We start from the raw sequence: 20,391 nt of genomic DNA, 5'->3' as shown, positions 1-20,391 counted from the left end.
ATGGTAATTACATGGGTATGTGCATTGCAGACGGTGGACAGGTTGTGGTTGCGAGGAAATGCTTAACTCAATGCAATAGTATTGCCCTATTCCCTGCTACTGTAATTAAGGTACCTACATGGTGAGTCCAGTTCACCTTTGTATCGATCCTGTCTCTGAGGTATTTGGACATAGTTGCATTGGCTGCACTATGTACAATAGAGTGCAATTTTTTGCGGCATTACTGCCAAATAAAATGATAACTCTTCAGTGTCTATGGAGTTAGGAATGTTGGCAAACATTTGGAAATTAAGTGGGTGGTACGGGGGCTTAGTATTTAGCATTGCTGTCTTATTGACCCGGTATCAATTTCAAACACGGGAGCTGAGTGTTTAGCATTGCTGTCTTCTTAATCCGGGTTCAATTTCAACTCGTGCTACCATCCGCATAGAGTTAACACATTCTCCCCATGTCTCTGTGGGTTTCGTCCAGGTATTCCACGTTCCTCCCGAATTCCAAACATGTGCAAGTTTAGGGGATTGACCATATTAAATTATCCACAGTGTTTAGGGATGTGAAGGCATCGTGGATTATGCCATGGGAAATGCAGGTGTACAGGGCTACAAAAAGGCTGAGTGAATGATGTACTTATCAGAAGGAATAGCTTGATTCTGTACTGTGGGGATTCTACAATTCTATAACAGCAAATACCATGACAGACGACAGTATTATTGAGGTCAATTACTATGTTTTGATTGTGCACAATTGTGTCAAATTCTGATTTGCATCTAATTGAAATGGTCGTGTAAGCTATCAATGGCACGTTTTGAAGGAACTATGGAAATGTGAAGTGTTTCGCAGAGAAATGAAGATACGAAGCAAAAATGTATGAAGGCGATGTGTGTGTTTGTGTGTGTGTGTTTGTGTGTGTGTGTGTGTGTGTGTGTGTGTCCTCATTCTGTTCCTGAGGTCTAAAAGGATTTTACAACGTGTTTGTTTTGATACATGGAATTAGAACAGCAGGTTACTTTGGGCACATTTTACCTTACTTGGGCAAAATAAAAATTGGGAATGAGGAAAAAAGGAAACTTGCTTTCAGTTTCTTTTGAGCAGGTATTGTATGTTTTTTGTGAGCTTAAAAGCGGACAAATCCGAGCTTTCTAACCAAGGACGTTGCGGGAGATGAAGGAGGAAATTACACGGAGTCTGACCAGACATATTAATACACATGTTTAGACAGGGAAGCTTTCAGGACAGAGATTATGCTTCACTTTTGAAGAAGGGTGGTAGGAGATCGACCAGTGAATGTCATATCAGTATTTGGAAATTGTTGGAGAATGTTCTGAAGGAGAGAATTCATTTCCAGTTGGAGGGATAAGATTTTTACTTCGATAGTCAGCATGATTTTGTCAGGGAGCTGTACTGTTTTAGAAAGCTGGTGCACGGGTACAAGAAGCTTACCAACATACAGATGAAGATCGGCTAGTTTAGTTGACATACAGCAAAGCCTTACAGAATGTCCCAAATGGGAGATAATGCAGGTCAGCTCGAAATGTGGTGATTTAGAAAGAGACCAAAAGTCTTGCTGGTTGGTCGTTTTCATGAGTGATTGCTTTGTTCAGCATAACACAAGGATCAGTGAAACTTCCTATTTGTTTGCAATATTCAAATTTGTGTGTGTGTTCTGTAGAGGGGCACGCAGTGAGCCGTTTGCAGGGATGTCATGGTAACTTAAATTTTGGACACCACAAATTATTTTCAAGTGGTAGACAATGTGGACAGAGGTGTAAGTTGACAGGCAGATATGGAAGAATTGGTCGAATGGGGATCATAGCAACAGATAAAATTTAACCACATTAAGTGTAAGGTGATGCACCTTGGCAGAAGTAGCAATACAAAGGAGTACGAAATGAGCGGCTGGACAGTATGAAGCTTCAAGGCAAATAGAAGCTTGTCCAGAGATCCTTCATGACGCAGAACACATGAATCCGGTCGAGAGGTATGCGTACAGGCCATACATAAGGACATCAGAACTTGGAGCAAGAATAGGCTTTCTAGCCCTTCAGGCATGCTCAGTCATATTACAAGATCACGGCTGATCGTTTAATGGCTTCAGCCCCACTTACCCGCCCGCTCACTATAAGCCTTAATTCACATACTTTTCAAAAACGAAGTCTGTCTTAGCTTTTAAAACATTTACCGAGGAAGGATCAACTATTTTACTGGACAGGGTATGCCATAGAACTCACAAAACTCTGGGTGAAGAAATTCCTCCTGAATATAGTCCTATATCTGTTCCAGCTAATTTAGAGGTTATGCCCTCTTGCCATATTTTACCCCGGCAGTGAAAACATCCTCTCCACTTTTACCTTATTAATACCTTTCATAATTGTTTCAGTCCTATAAGATCCCCTTTAATTTCTCTAAATTCCAATGAATATAATACCAGCCTACTCAGTTTCTCGTCAAAAGCTAGAATCCACCGAATGAAACTTCTCGACATCCCTTCTAGTGCCAATGCATTCTTTCTCAAGTTAGGAGAACAAAACTATTCGCAGTACTCCAGCACCCTTTCTAGCTGCAACATAACCTATCTGCTTGTGAACTCAATCCCTTTAATAGAGATGGACAACATTTAATTTACCTTCTTAATTTACTGTTGCACATGCAAACCGACCTTCTGTGATTCGTGTACAAGGACATCCAGGTTCCTCTGCATAGCAGCGTGTTGCAATGTACCTTTACCAGTTGAAACATTGATTAGAAGCATGTTATGTTGGAACTGCATTGGACATTTGTTAAAGTTCAAATGGACAATGGTGTGTTGTTAAGGTCAGTGCACCGTGGGACGCATCTGCTTGAATTATTATGAATGCCTGGAATATGAGCTAGGGTGTAACTTTGATTGCAACACTTTAACGAAAATAAAGGAGGCTGTAAAAACTATGGTTGTTTTCAGCAAAATTGTGACAGCTCTGATCATGAGGGACATGAAGATGGAGGAGAGAATTCATTTGATGACATCAATTGATTCATCAATAAGAAGTAGCATAATTTCTGTCTGAATGGCGGTACAGTTTGATGTGAGATGAAGATTTAACTTCTCTCCGCGGAGGCATTAGTCGATGGAAAACTTCACAGCATTTTTGAAAAATTACCTAGATCAGAAATGTGACAACACTCAAGTTTATCGTCCAAGCAGAGCAAAATGGGATCCATGTAGCTTTAGCGTAATTTTAGCAGTACAACCTTGATGGGCAGAAAGTCTTCCTCTGTTATTTATCATCTCACCCTTGTATGATTCAGCATTTAAATTTAGATTATTTTTCTAATTACTTTTTGCTCCTCACAATGACTGAATAGTCTCAGCAAAATGCAAGTCAAAATGCAAGTAAATTTCACCAAAAGACATTTGGATATGGAATGAGCTGATAGTGGATCAAATAGTGCCAGTGATACTGTGTGAATATAAATTGCAATTATCATCTGAAAATCAGGATTAGCTTTACCTATTCCTTAGGTACTCAATTAAGAACTTCAATTTAAATGTACCACCACCTGTGTTTTCAAATGATGACGATAATGAAGTTGCAATTACAGAGTCCCAGTGGAAATTCCATATATTTTAAAATAAATTCTCTGAACGGTCTCATCACCAATTCCAAGAGAATTCTTCAATTCTGAAAGTTTGGCGGCAGCAGGAAGAGAGATACAGTTTCTCAACCAACAAAAATGCATCTTCCAAGGCAAATGGTCGCAAAGGTATTCTATACCATCCTTGCCATTGTTGGTGTTCCTGGTAGGTCTTCTGACTATTAGATTAGATTAGATTACTTACAGTAAGTTGTATAAATATATGCATAATATCATGTTTATTAGCACTTTCAGGCTATAATTATTTTCTCTGCACTTAACATCATTCATCCAAATTGCACGCGACCGTGTTCTCACTGTCATCTGGGAGATTGGTCAGCAATGTGCAATACACAGTCTTGCCGCTTCCTCTCTACTGTGCAAAGTGTGTTTGCATTGAATCTACATTCATGGAATTTTGCTGAGGATCGATCCTTTTTTTGTCAGGAAACTGGTTAACAACACTGCTTTCTCAGCAGTAGTTTTATGTTTAATATGAGTTAAATGTGGTTGATATCAACCAAGAGTTAATGATATCTATTATTTACTTCTTTTTCTAAACGAAGTTTACTCAGGGACCTTCTGAATGGGAGATGAGAGATAATGTGAATTTTGACTGGGTTAATCAGATCATTATCGAGAGATAAGTTGCAGTTAACACAGAGTAATTTGAATACGTTGTGAGTTAATATATGGATGATTCAGCACATGGCATGTTTGAGGACAGAGAGCTCTGTGCGTGTTGATCACAGTACAGTGTGCATTGTTGAAATTAATTGTTCTAAAACTTACGTGTGAGTTGCGAAATTTGAAGTAAGGTGTGCTTTACTATGGTGGTAAATGTAATAGACATGTGTTGATATTGTTACGGCATCAGTGCTCCTACGTTAGTTCAATCAATTTTGATGAACTTGATGCTTCTCATCTTCATTTTTGCTTCTGCTGTCCTTCAATGTTGCCACAATGGTAATAGTTTAACTGCAGGTCTTGTAGAATCCATGGATTTTCGGTCATCATTTTCTCTTTGGCTATCATCACGTTTGTGGTAAGTACAGCCGCCTCACAGCATTTAGAGTCACGCTGTCTGTGTAGATTTTGCACCTTCTCCAAATGTCAGAATGGGGTTTCACCGGGTGCTCCATTTTCCCACCACAATCCAAAACTGTGCAGGGTCGTAGGTTGAATTAAGGAGACAGGTTGGGGGTTTATGATGGCGTGGAATGTTCTTCAGAGTGTCAATGCAGACCCCATAGGTCGAATACCCTGGACCTGAATTCTACATTCCAAGAGTCGGGAAACTTTAAAAGGTTTTAATTATCCTTTATTACTATTATTATTTTAAAATAACTTCTCTGAACTGTCTCATCACCAATTCCAAGAGAATTATTCGATTCTGAAAGGTTGGCGGCAACAGGAATAGAGAGAGAGTTTGTCAAACATCAAAAATGCATCTTCCAAGGTCGTGATGCTGTTTCTGACATTTTGGAGATGAAAGACTGTGTATATATTTTTTAGACAGATTTACTTCGAGATAACAATGTTACACCTCGGATTGCTGTCCTCCATCCAAGTTATGATATCTCTATTTTCGTAACTGAACAACAGAACTCTGAAGGCTGGAGATTCGACGATTGAACAGATATTCATTTTATTTATTGAAAGTGCCTTTTTGGGACGACAGCTGCACAATTTTCATCATTTGAATTTTTCGTAATCTGCAAGTTGACGAATCTGGATCAAAGCAAGATATAGTCATAAAAGGTTGCCTTACTGGTGTGAACTTTATTTGACTGGTGTGCGGCTTTGAGGGTGTCACTCATTAAAATACTTTCAGCGTTATTCACTGATACAAAATCCTTCAACAGAGTTTTGTTGAAACAGAATATGAGCAATCGTTCGATGCTGATGTAGCATGCTTTTTTTTCTTATGGATACTTGAGTCATTTCATGAATTTGCAAGCTTGATATTATGCAGTTCAAGATTGCTGTTGTGATTTGTAGTCAATCAACTTCTGATAAAATTTGGAGATGCCGGTGTTGGACTGAAGTGTACAAAGTTAAAAAATACACAACACCAGGTTATAGTCCCAGAGATTTAATTGGAAGCAAACTAGCTTTCGAAGCGACACTCATTCATCAGGTGAATCACATGATCAACTGATGAAGGAGCGTCGCTCCGAAAACTTGTGTGCTTCCAATTAAACCTGTTGGACTCTAACCTGGTGTTCTGTGATTTTTACTTCTGACAAGTTTACCTGCACCTTTGTTACCCTTTCGAGGCTTAGAAAACGGATGCAAGTTGGAAGGAAAGCTGAATTATATTCATTTTGTTGGCAGTCGTTCATGACTGGAAACACTGCTGGTTTCAGGAGGTCTTTTCAGGAGGGTCACCCCTCTCGGGTCAATTGAGTATATCCGAATCCTTATGGTTGGATGAATATATTTCGCATGACATTCGGATCGCTGTATCAAGATGAGGTAGTTTATTGCCACTTATATTTAGGTAAGAGTAACCCCAGACTGTTGGGTGACGCCTGACAGAGCGAATGTGTTTTTTGGTGGGAGTGCGACAGTTTTAAGTATACTTGCTTTTGCCTGCTAGCATTTCAACATTTTCAAATGTTTGCAGTATCGATGATATGAAAATTGCCAAATGGCATTTACATTGTCTGGGCACTCCCATAAATAGTGCCATGTGGTCATGTCTTTTATTGTTGTGTTTTTCATGAAGAGAGTTATGCATTTGAGCAGGCTATCTGAAGCAATAACGTCATGTTCATTCAATGCTAAAATGAAGGAATTGCTTCAATGGAATGTTGGTTTGCAAAGTCATAATCAGATGTCATTTCCCGAGTGGTAAGTTTATGTTAGATCAGACAGCGTGCCCTTTTTCAAGAAAGACAGCAGTTAGTCTAATGCAGAATACTGACATTCTGAGGGACCAGCTTTCCTTCATGGCTACCTTGAAGTCCTTTCTTCTGATCTTGAAGTTTAGTTGTTAATTTCCCAAGAATGCTACTCACTGATCTAGGGTGCTACGTGAATACTGAACCATTGTTTTGACTTATGGAAACAGTTATAATTTACAGGTAATTGCCAATAGACTGGGTAATACGTTTGCAATTTCTTGGCATCGTTGTAAATAAACAACTTACTCACACTGACTGTACTGTGCAATTCCTCCCCTGTGCAGGAAAAAAAAACAAACTCGTGTCTGTATTTCAAGGGGACTCTGCATTACCAGTGTTTTACTGGAATGTCCTTTACTGTTGACCAATGCCTGCAGAAATCAGTCTGAATTAAGATATCACTAGAAATTGATTTGTTATAAATGGCAATCCGGAAGCTTAATGTAGTCTAGCTAAGTGCAGTGACCTTATAAGCCTGGGAGGATCCGTCATCATATACTTATACTGAGAGTGTGAAATAGCCTGAGTACGAATATCTGACGAAGTAACCTTGCTTTCTTAGGGGAACTGTGCGTGCAAACTTTCAGTCAACGTGTATCACGAACGGGAGGACGCCCTTGATATAAATTGCGATTATCACTGGAAATACTTTTCACTGTAGAACTGTATGGTATGTGGGTCTTTCGCTGAAAGTGAACAGTTGATTTGAGTGACAATGTGTTTTTTTTAATTAAAATTTTACCACATGTGCATTCCGAGCCAAACGGGATTAACTAAATCCGAAGTCCACTTTTCATTGGGATCTTCCCTCAAAGTAGAATAGAAATCAGTGTGGGTAGAATGTGTAGTGGGGCAAATTGCACCAGTGGCTTTACATATTTAGAGGTATTTCTGACCAAAAAAGGTGACTGTTTGTGAGGAACTAATTGAAATGGAATCTCCGAATGCATCAGTAACTAGGACGATTACATGATAAGAGTAATACCGTAAAACACATATATTGGCTTCTTCATTTCTGTTCTATGTAATAATGGGCCAGCAACTCTGTTTAGGAAGGCAGTGGAGTGTCGTGTGAAAGATTTTCGCAGTTAATTGAATTAGTTTAGTAGCAACTTTACAAAGTATGATGTCCAATTGGGACAAATAAATGTGACATTTCTTATGAGCAGAAAGCAGCAGAACGTTTATACAAATTGAACAAAACGTGCCGTATCCATATTATCTTTGCCTAAATAATAGATTTCGTATTGATTAATTGTCGAGCGCGTTTAGGACAGGATGTGACATATTGTGAACGTAACCTATTATTTAGACTGAATAAAAATGGATATGGAAGTGGAAGTATCGAGATTTGACATCTGATTACACTTTGATTAACATTAATGAAACAGTTAAATATCACAATTCCAGACTTAATTTGGAAGTGGTCGTCATTCTTCGCTGTCTCATGTGTGTTCCGCCTCGTGAGGAAACCATTTTGATCGGGAATATACGTCAATCGGTTTTAAGGAAATTTATTATAACAAAAACTACCAATAGCAGAACAAATAAAGTCATCTTTTTCATCAGGTATCCGGCTTCAGCGCCTGTAATATTCTCATTATGATTAATGACTGAATTGGAGAGCATTGAAAAGAAGCATCAGTGTAGCATACAAATAACTCACACAGTGTTTTAATATTCCATGAAAGCCTCTGCCGTGGCAAAGATATCCAAGCAGTACTATGTAGTCTATATTAATTGATATAGCATGATCTGTCTCATTTGTGGAAGTATTACTGTCGTATTTTGCATCACAAAAACGTATATAGTTTCATGCCACAATCGAGGACTGTATTTCATGTCGTGCATTAAACATATAACATCGTGAATGAGATAGCTTACCTTGAACACAGCGATTCGATTCTACACACCAGCTGTTCACTTCATGTCACTGACAGAGCTTACGAATTACATTTGCATAATTTGGAGCTTTCAATTCACTGAATGTGACAATGACAAGCAGACTGACTCGACCCGAGTTGGCAAACCTTGTCAGAAACTTTACTTCGTACCACAACTCCGAATCAAAAAACACTTCAAGTTAACTCTGAGCGTGACAAACTCAGTATTGTTTCATTTTCTTTTAGAAAAAACATTGTCGATCTTTAACTTAATAATATGCCAGTATTTTAAACGTTTTTATTATTAAAATAAATCATTTGATTTTTCAATTATGAACACATATTCAAATTACTGCGTCCTTTTGAAACATTTTAACACTCTGCTTTTACACTGAAGACGAAACTGGTTGCAATAGATGACTCTTCTCAGCTATCATGCGTGCGTGCTGCAGATCTTCAGGGTCATAACATAGGACACAAAGTCTGCAGGTATCCCCAAAATGCCCTTCCTTCCAGCATCCGTTCCAAAGTTAAAATGCTTTCTTTCTATTGTTAAGCACAATTTATGACTCCTCAGATAATGAAAATAAATGTGCTAATACGCAGTACGAAAGTATCTTGCTTGATCTGATAATTGGCAAGTAAAGTTCATACCTAACAGCGTCAGGGAATGAGCACTCCAAAATGTGACAATTAACCAGTTTCCCACTGGTTTGCTGTGACACTGCTATCTCTGAATGCCTGTGTATCAAAAACGGAGCCAAAATTTGAGAGGAAGAAGAACTGATTCATAAACACTAGAAAATCTGCCTGCCTGTCCAATTCAGGAGGCAAAGCCTCCCAATTGCATGGACAACTGTACCGCCCACAACACTGAAGAATCTCGAAGTTGTGCTGGAGAATTAGCTGTCCTTTCGGCTACTAACACATTCGATACTCACTCCCTTTGTCGACGACACCTATAACTTGCCATGAATGCTGACTACATGATGGAAAACAGCAACACATTTAGTTTACTCGCAAAACGAAGAGAAGAACAAAGGCAGCAGAAGAATAGAAACATCATCACGTGCAAGCTCCCTTTCAAACGAGATTTCATTCTGACTTGGAAATAAGTCATTGGTCCATTAAAGCTGTTGGGCCGAAATAGTGAACCTTGCATTCAAAAACAAGGGTTTTCCTACATCCCCGGTTACACTGATATACAAAATGATTGTTGTCTATTATCATAATTTAGGCGAATAAAACTGGGCAACAAATACTAGCAGTCAATTTTCACTTTCTCAAACTATTTAAAAACAATCACTGCGATGGATTAGGGAGAACACACAGGCATTTTACACTTATGTGAGGAATAATAGAATGTCTTAAGAAACAGTAGGGCCGATCAGGGAGAGCATAGGGAATTTGTGTGTGGCGTCTGAGGAGGTAGGGGAAGCCCTACATGAGTTTTTTGCTTCTGTCTTTACGAAAGAAACGAACTTTGCAGTGAATGAAACCTTTGAAGATGAGGTGTGCATGCTGGAATGGATAGAGATAGAGGAAGCTGATGTGCTGAACATTTTGTCAAATATTAAGATTGACAAGTCGCCAGGACCGGACCGGATTTGTCCTCGGCTTCTTTGGGAAACGGGAAATGCAATTGCTTTGCCACTTGCAAAGATCTTTGCATCCTCGCCCCCCATTGGAGTCCTATCTGAGGACTCGAGAGAGGCAAATGTAATTCGTCTATTCAAGAATGGAAATCGGGAAATCCCCGGCAATTACAGACCAGTCTTAGTTCGTCTCACGTGTTAGAAAGGATTCTGAGGGATAGGATGTGTGACCATCTGGAAGAGCATGGCTTGATTAAATGCAGTCAATACGGCTTTGTGAAGGGCAGGTCATGCCTCACAAACCTTATCGACTTCTTTGAGGATGTGACAAGGAAATTTGATGAGGGTCGAACTGTAACTGTGGTGTATATGGACTTCAGCAAGGCCTTTAATAAAGTTCGCCATGGTAGGCTCATTCAGAAGGTTAGGAGGAATGGGATTCAGGGGAACTTAGCTGTCTGGATACAGAATTGGCTGGTCAACATAAGACAGCGAGTGGTAGTAGAAGGAAAATATTCTGCCTGTAAGTCTGTGGTGAGTGGTGTTCCACAGGTCTCTGTCCTTGGGCTTCTACTGTTTGTAATTTTTATTAATGACTTGGATGAGGGGATTGAAGGATGGGTCAGCAGGTTTGCAGACAACACAAAGATTGGAGGTGTTGTTGACAGTATAGAGGACTGTTGTAGGCTGCAGCGTGACATTGACAGGATGCAGAGATGGGCTGAGAGGTGGCAGATGGAGTTCAACCTGGATAAAAGCGAGTTGATGCATTTTGGAATGTCGAATTTGAAAGCTGAGTTCAGCATTAAGGATACCATTCTTCGCAGTGTGGAGGAACAGAGGGATCTTGGTGTGCAGGTACATAGGTCCCTTAAAATGTCCACCCAAGTGGACAGGGTTGTTAAGAAAGCATATGGTGTTTTGGCTATCATTAACAGGGGAATTGAGTTTAAGAGTCGTGAGATGTTGTTGCAGATCTATAAAACTTTGGTTCATCCGCACTTGGAATGCTGGGTCCAGTTCTGGTCGCCCTATTACAAGCAAGATGTGGATGTTTTGCAGAGGGTTCAGAGGAGTTTTCCCAGGATGCTGACTGGACTGGAGGGCTTACCTTATGAAGAGAGGTTGACTGAGATCGGACTTTTTTCATTGGAGAAAAGGAGGAGGAGAGGGGACCTAATTGAAGTACACAAGATAATGCGAGGCAGAGATAGAGTCGATAGGCAGAGACTATTTCCCAGGGCAGAAATGACTAACACGAGGGGGCATAGTTTTAAGCTGGTTGCAGGAAATTAAAGAAGGGATGTCAGAGCTGGGTTCTTTCCACAGAAAGTCGTGAGAGCATGGAATGCGTTGCCAGCAGCAGTTGTGGAAGCAAGGTCATTGGGGACATTTAAGAGACTACTGGACATGCATATTGTCACAGAAATTTGAGGGTGCATACATGAGGATCAGTGGTCGGTATAACATCGTGGGCTGAAGGGCCTGTTCTGTGCTGTACTGTTCTATGTTCTATGTTCTATGTACTTTCAAATCTAGAACGAAAAACACAATATCTGAATGTGGTGTTCCTTTCGAAGTGAAACAGTGGGTATTTGTTTCTCGGATCTTGCCAATGAAATGGCTTCAACTATCCCACACAGTAGTCTGTACCATTGATAATTCTACCGACTGCAGTACCTTTCCCGACTGTTGCTGATCTATTTTTTTCTATCCTCATGTTCATCTATATTTTTGTGTGTTGCATATTGCCGGACACGATGCTTAATAGAATGAAGAATATAATAATTTAAAAGTTCGTAGATTTGGGGAGTCTCTTATTTGTGTCAGCAAGTATCGAGGCAATCTAAGCTGTGGAGACAACAAAATCGAAAATGGAAATTTTGAAATCCTTACCTGTGTCAGGTGCACCCCTTTCTTTGTTTTACCAATCCTCTGTGTCTTTGTGTGAATGTTTTGGTACAAAAGGGAAATTTAAGTCGGTCAGAGTTACCTTTAACAGAATGAAATCAGCATAAGACGCCCTGAATGAAATATTGAACAATTCCCATGTTTCTGGGAGTAATCTGCTGCTCATGTTCTCCCTCATTGTCATTTTACTTAATGTGCAAATGTTTCATTCAGTAAAAGTTTGCTTTTCAAATTCAGATTCTTTGAAGTTAGCAAGACATGAACAGAAATAATGTTTATTTTAAAGTCCATTACTACAGGCTTGGTCAGGTATAGAAAAAATTTTACCATTAACTTTTCTTTTTTATTCCTATTGCAGTTAATCTCGCAGCGATTATATTCCTTTCTAGGGGCAAGTGTGGTCTGTCTACATGCACCACTCGCTATCTGGTGGCCATGGCAGTATCAGATCTCCTGTTCATTGTCTTTGATGTCATACTCGATCGGTTTAGCTACTATTATTACCCACTTTCTTTCCTGGACATGACACCTGTTTGCAGTCTTATCTTTGCCCTGAATCGTTTATGTATGGATTGCTCTGTCTGGTTCACTGTCGCTTGTTCATTTGACCGTTTTGTCGCCATTTGTTTTCATGAAATGAAATCTAAATATTGCACAGAGAAAACGGCAATGAGAGTTTTATCAACAATATGCATTTTCTTCATTTTAAGGAATATTCCTATTTACTTTCGATTTGAGCCTGATGAAGTCATCAACAATACTCCATGGTTCTGTTCTACCAAGAGAAGCTATCGTAAAAACCCACAATGGGTTAGTTTTAGATATTTTGGAAAGTTTTTAACGCCAATTTTCCCATTCGCCTTTATTGTCCTGCTCAACATTCTGACAGTTAGACATATCTTTCAGGCAATTAAGGTGCGTAAGGGACTGAGGGGTCAGAGGAAAATAGAGAATGACCAAGAGGTAGACAGCAGAAAGCAGCCTGTAATTTTGCTGTTTGCTGTTTCAGGCAGCTTCATTCTTCTCTGGTTGTTGTATATTTTGTATTACTTTAATGTATTTTATTACATTGATGAGTATACTTTTGATCACGTTGAACAATTCGGATATATGCTGCGGAATTTAAGTTGTTGCACGAATGCATTTATTTATGTGATAACACAGAAAGACTTCAGAGACCAGATAAAGTACGCCATGAAATATCCGATAGTAAAAATTATTCCGTTGATTGGTAAATGTAATGGTTGAGCATCGACATCAGTTGCAGCTGATAATGGAACGAGATGTCCAGGTGGGGAAATGATATGAAAAGAAAAGGAGGGCCAGCGATATGATAACATTATTTTTTCACTTGAGCAATGAGCGAAATGGAAGGGAAAGAGACTGAAGGATAAAGTACAGCAAACGTTTCTACTAATGAACAAGAGTCAGCAGAAAGCTGGAGGAAAACAGCTGAATGTATAAACAGTCGATCCAGAACAAAACAACAACAAACAATCTATTCTCGGCGACTGAACCACATGCAGACAAGAAGAATGGCCTGCAGCAAAGTTCTATGGTACGGCATAACTCCAGGAAAACAAAACAATGACTGTCTCCATTCCTCTTTTCCAAGCTGAATTTTCTGATTTAAGTGTCTTATCAAAAGTTAAAAAAGGAAAGAAAGAGCATGCATATTTTATTTTTAAAAAACACATAGACTGTCATCGTTCTATGTATTGTGAATATTAAATTGCTTTCAGAAATGAATTCATTTATTTGTTTCTATTCATTTCGCCCTTACCGAATGTTTCATAACCTTCTTTTTAATTTGTTTATTTCTACGTATCATTTGATGCGTTTGTGGCAGAAATTCAAGCTCATTTCGAGTTTTGAAGTGAGTTGGGTATCAAACCGTGAGGATGAGGCTGAATGTGACAGAGAAGCCAAAAGCATTAGGGTGTTTACTAAATTATTATTTGGTTGTCACCGAATGCTTGAACCCCAAGTTAATTCATAAAGACGTTCACACCATCACCAAGACGTGATGTTTGAATCTTCAAACGAGCTGCTGACTCTACTCTTCCCTCAGTTCCGACCGGTAAAGCACTCGTTCATTGCAGCTGCCTGAAGCTGCATCATGTAAAACAACTCACTTCATGTGCAGCTCATTGGTACAGAGTAGAAACGAGCTGCATCTGCCTTTCAATCATGCTCCAATCAACTTTCCTACAGCTGTTCTCTAACATTCTGTACCCAGGCAGCAGGGACATAGACAGAGGTTATCAGTACTGCATGTCGATTCTTTTTCCTGGCGTAGAAAAAAAGTAGGCAGACTTACAGAAGTTGGCAATCAGTGTCAAAGTGAAACCGAAATTGCTGCTGCAGAGACCCGTACTCTCGTTCTGAGAAAAGGTCACTTGATGCGAATTGTTAGCTCTGGTTATTCTCCACGGACGATGACAGACTGTTAGATTAGATTACTTACAGTGTGGAAACAGGCCCTTCGGTCCAACAAGTCCACACCGCCCCGCCGAAGCGCAACCCACCCAAACCCCCTACATTTACCCTTAACTTACACTACGGGCAATTTAGCATGGCCAATTCACCTGACCTGCAAATCGTTGGACTGTAGGAGGAAACCGGAGAATCCGGAGAAAACCCAGGCAGACACGGGGAGAACGTGCAAACTCCACACAGTCAGTCGCCTGAGGCGGGAATTGAACCTGGGTCTCTGGCGCGATGAGGCAACAGTGCTAACCACTGTGACACCGTGCCGCCCACTAAAATAAAATAAAATAAAATAAAACTTGCTGAGTTTTTGCAGCAATTTCTTTTTTCGTTTCCTCTTACCTTCCTGACAAGCTGCGACGACATAATGTCATTGAAATGGATCCGTATTCATTCTTCTGATGAGTTGCTATGACTTCAACTTTCCAAGTATTGGCTGAAAATGCGACAGTTCATGTCCTTCAGATGGGTCATTTTTTGTCCAATGTGTGCAGGAGAATTTCCTGACACAGTATATAGATTCGCATAAAGAAGCAAGGTCACACTGAATTTTATAGTGGTAATGAACCAGATCAGCTGTTAGGTTTGAAAGTAGGTGAGCACTTTGGTGGTCGTGAACATAATTCGGTTGCACTTACTTTCGAGATAGAAAGGGATAGGTATATAGGGCAGGGCACGATGTTTATGTGGGGGAAGGCAATTATGATGGGATGAAGCAGGATTTAGGATGCACAGAATGGGGAATGAAACTTCAGGGGATGGCCACAATTGAAATATGGAGATTGTTCAACTGCTCCTGTATGTCCTTGACAGTTCTGTCCCTGTCAGGAAGGGAGAAGTGGACGAGCGAGTGAACCGTGGTTTACCAAAGAAGTGGTGTCACTTCTCTCGCGGCAGAACCATGCTGATGCAAAGATGAGACTTGAAGGTTCACGAGCGGTGCTTGAAAGTTGTAAGTTCACCTGGAAGGAGACCCAGTCAGAGCTAACAAGATCCAGGTGGAAACATGAGAAGGATATGGCAGATAGGATCAAGGAAAAACGTTTTGCTTCCTATTGGTAATCTGGAATAAAAGAAAGAACAGAGTAAGATTAGGGACAGTCAAGGACAGTAGTGGGAAATTGTGCGTGGGGACGAGAAAATGGGACAAGTAATAAATGAAAATTGTTCGTCAGTCTTCACACAGGAAAAATAGAATTTTGTCGATGAGAAAACTGAGATGCAGCACGTTAGACTAGACAAAATTAAATGTCAAAAGGGGGATGTGTTAGCAATTCTGGAAGTGTGAAAGTAGATAAGTCCCCTAGAACATTTGGGACTTTTCCTCCGATACTCTGGGATGCTCAGGTGGAGATTACAGAGACTTTGCTTTTATCTTTATGTCGTCATTGTCTAAACCAATAGTGCCAAAAGACTGGAAGACAGCAAGTTTTCTCCCGTTGTTCAAGAAGGGGAGTTCAAATAACGCTGGTAAATTTAAAACAGTTGTGGGCAAATTGTTGGAAAGGATTACCAGTGGTATGATTTATAATCATTTTGAAAGGAATAATTTGAATAGGCATAGTCGACACGGTTCTTTGAAGTGTTATTTGTTCCACAATTCTGATAGAATTCTTTGAGAAGATGAGCAAACTAAAGGATGAGGGTCAAGTAATTGATGTGGTATATGTACAATTTAATAAAACGTTTGATAAGGTTCGCCACGGTAGACTATTGCCAGAAAAAGGCAGGCTTATTGAGTGTCATTCAATTGTTTGAATGAAAGGTTGGCTGGTTTAAAGAGACAGAAGGAGGTTGTTGATTGGAAATGGTCATCCTGTAGTTGACTTACAACTGGTGGTCCCCAAGGACACGTTTTAGGGACACGGCTGTTTGCCAATTTTATAAGGACCTGGATGAAGGCATATAAGAATATATTAGTAAATTTGCGGATGACACAATGGTTGGTGGAGTTGTGGACAGTGCAGAAGAACGTTGCATGTTATATAGCACATAGAAAAGCTCCAGAGCTGGTCTGAAAGATGGCAAATCGAGTTTCATATGGAAAACTGTGAGGTGATTCACTTTGTACGGAGAAAAAAAGAATTCAATGTACTGCGCTAATGGTACGATTTTCAGTAGTGTGGATGAGCAGAGAGGTATCAGAGTCTATGTACAGTGAGCCCTCAAAGTTTCCACCCAGGATAAAGGTTTGTTGAGAAGGCTTACGGTATTGGTAGTTTTTGTTATTAGAGGGTTAGAGTTTCGGAGCCATGAGGATATGTTGCAGCTGTACACATCTCTGGTGAGGCAGCAATTCGAGTGTTGTGGATAGTTCTCGGTGCCACCTTTCAGAAGCACGTGGAAGGCTGGTAAGTGTGCAGAAGAGATTTTCCAGAATGCTGCCTAGTATGAAGGGAAGATCTTGTGAGGAAAGGATTTGAAGTTTTTTTCTTTAGAGAGAGGTAGGTTGAGAGGTAACTTAATGGAGACATAGCAGATGATTAGAGGATAAGATCAGATGGACAGTGAGAGCCTTTTACCTCGTATGGTGATGGCTACCACTGGGAACATAGCTTTAAACAGAGCTGTGATAGATAAAGATCAACAGCGTGGCGCTGGAAAAGCACAGCAGTTCAGGTAGCATTCGATGAGCTGGAGAATAGGCATTTTGGGAATAATCCGTTCATCAGGAATCCCATGGGATAGATATAGGACAAATGTCAGAGGTAAGTCCTTTACAGAGAGGGAAGTAAAGTGTGGAATAACCAGCCTGCAATAGGAGTGGACTCGGCGAAAGTGAGGATTGCAGACGCTGGAGACCAGAGTTGAAAAGTGTGGTGCTGGAAAAACACAGCTGGCCAGGCAGCATCTGAGGAGCAGGAGAATCGATGTTTCGGGCATTAGCCCTTCTTCAGGAATCATTCCTGAAGAAGGGCTTGTGCCAGAAACGTCGATTCTTCTGCTCCTCGGATGCTGTCTGGCCTGCTGTATTTTTCCAGCACCACACTTTTCAACAATAGTAGTGGACTCGCCAACTTTAAGTGTATTTTAATGTTTTTTTTGGATAAAGATATGGATGATATAGTTCTTGATTGGAGAATGCGGCACCTGGTATTGGATGGCCATTTTAACCGGCTTGGGCACATTGTCCCCATCCCTGATACGATCCCCATGCTCCACACCGACAACAGTCGCTTCCCCCAGCTTTATCACACACATGCTATCTTCATCACCTTCGCCATCCTCATCCCACACACCATCTCCAAGGATTACATTCTCCCATTTCCCATTGATCGGCATGCAAATCCGACACCCCATACCGCCAACACCTGCCACCATACCATCACAAACTGCATTCTCTGCATCATCCACATCCACCACATCATCCCAACCTCCAACACAATCCCCACTTCCCTGGGTAGATCTATCCCAATTCCTCACACCAATTACATTGCCCACAAAATCCACATCACCAAACCCATTCCATTCTTACTCCATTCCTATCCGTCACAAAATTCCCAAAATTGTCACAATCCAAATCTGCCATTCCATCGTCATTCTTCATAGCATCCCCACCAGTATGCACTACATTCACACGATCCATCACAGCTGCCCACTGCCCATAATATCTCCTTCTAACATACCAGCCCTGTCCACCACAAAATCGTCTTCCGCCAAAACATCCCTGACCTCCACAGCATCATCAACTCACACACCATCCCCATCATTCACATCATCTCTATCCTTCAAACAATCCCACCCGCACACCATCCCCATCTGCTTCCACTTGCACTTCGCTCAGGCCAACCTCATCACCCACACCATCGCCATCGCTTTCCCACAAAATAATCTCATACGAGATACCATTCCCATCTCTCACACGATTAAAATCCCCCACTGCATTCCCATCCCTCACACTCTCCCCATTCACTCGCCATCGCGGGACTACAATGGCCGAGTAGTACTCTCGTTGAAATGTTAATCCAGTTGTCCAGACGAACATTTCGAAATCCACTCTGGCAGATGTTGGAATTCGAATTCTATGCAATCTGGTACCGGGAGTCGAATGATAACAATGAATTTATTGTTGGAATAACACCATCTGTTTCAACAATGTTCTTTAGGGGAGGGAACGAATATCCTTACCTGGCCTGAGCTGTATGTGACTCTAAACGCACATGAATCTGGTTGATTCTTAAAGGACCTCTGGGCAATTAGGGACAGGAATTGTCTCTCGCCCCAGCTGCTGTCTCGAAATTACTTGAATTGTTCACCTAAATGGACAGCCCCACCCAACGTCGTAGGTTCCATATCAAACAGAGTTAAGGGAAATATTTGTTAAAATAAAAACACCCGTTGGAAATATTTGTGCAAACTTATGCACCATATTGCGGCACACTGTCTCTGTGGTGAGCCCGGGTGCGAAAAGCACATTCTCTCATGTCTGCGTGGCCTGCTTCTGTGTTCCCCGTTTCTTCCCACAGTGCCGTCAGATTGATTGGCTGTGCCAAATTGCATTTAATGTTCAACTTAGATGCATTCGTCATGTGTAAATGTAATGTACGGGGAATGGGTCTGGGTGAGTTGTTCTTTTGGCCGTATGTTGTCACACGGCAGAAATTTTATTATTCCAACTCTGTCAGTGTACTATACACGTTTAAATAAAGGGAGAATTCGCGAAAGGATGCCAAACTTCATGGAGCTATTTTAGTTCTGTCGAGATAACTATCTGCTTCTGCAGAGATTTTCTCGCAACAATCATCTTTGAGTTGGTGTAACAATTTCTGTCGTCATGCCATTATTTCAGAACTTGACTCGTTCGATAATGCGATCGAAGACCTGGCTCAGTTGGTGGAAAGAATTCATTATTTTTAATGCACAAATATCATTGTGGCAGATGAAAAATAATTGCCTTGCCTCACTCAGGGCATATGCTGAACCGATATGTGAGTCCATACTAAAACACCAAAATAAAGTCAAACCTTCACCAAAACGTTACATTTTCTCAAAGTTCTCTGACGAATTTGGAGTTGCTGTTGATACGTAAACTCGAGAGATCAGAAGTGTCCCACTCACCCTGACCTGAGTAAGACAACTGATAAACAATGGTAGTGTGTGTCCTGAAAAGTACATCTAATACTGGCTTGGTGCAGTTAAATTGTTCTGCAGATCGAAATCATAACAACGTAAAATATTCTTCTGGTTAATTGGTCACATAGTTCTCACGGAGAACGACACCTGCATATCCATATTGGAGGGCACGGTCCCAGTCTTAAGCAAGACTTGCTTTGTCCAGCAACGATTACATTTGCTTCAGATCTCAGAGGGCTGAGAATTTATATCAGAGAACCTGGCAGATTAACTGTACGATTTCGTTTCTGGTCTCTTTTGAGAAGCAGTTGATTCACTTAGCCTTGTTTGTCGTGAATACCTCGAACCAAATCTTGATGGGGTGCAATTGGTTGAGTAAGGTTAAACCTGATTGGCTCAGCAGCGTTTAATTGACAAATTTCTTCTTGGTTGAAGTACTCTTTAAATATCCGGAAGATTTTCATGAAGGTCTCATGGCTATCAAATTGGTTAAGACCACTTTAAGTCGTGACCGAGAATCAAGTCAATGATTCTGCAATCCATTTGCCTTGCATGTCAATGAAGAGGCAGAATTAAGGAGTCAAGAAAGCTCAGGAATCATTTATCCAGTACAGTTTCTGGAACAGGCAGCATCATTCATACCAATTGCAAAGTCTCACTGTTGGCTTGCCTTTGTGGAGATTTCGACCAGACGGTAAGCATGTCTTGTAGCTATATAAACACTCAATCCCTCGCATCGAGTACTTAAAGTCAAAATTGACTGGAGTGGCGGGGAAAGAACCGGGCTACTGGACAAGATCTATTCGTAGCTGCAATTAGAAATCGATGAGGTGACCGAATTATTACCTTAAGGGCATGCAGGGCTGCTTTTTGGGTTATACTGAGCTTATGCAATTTTCCACCGGACGATGGACCATT

This window comes from Chiloscyllium punctatum, chromosome 35 (assembly GCF_047496795.1).
Source record: "Chiloscyllium punctatum isolate Juve2018m chromosome 35, sChiPun1.3, whole genome shotgun sequence".
Classification (NCBI taxonomy): Eukaryota; Metazoa; Chordata; class Chondrichthyes; order Orectolobiformes; family Hemiscylliidae; genus Chiloscyllium; species Chiloscyllium punctatum.
Note: the sequence above shows the minus strand (reverse complement) of the source record.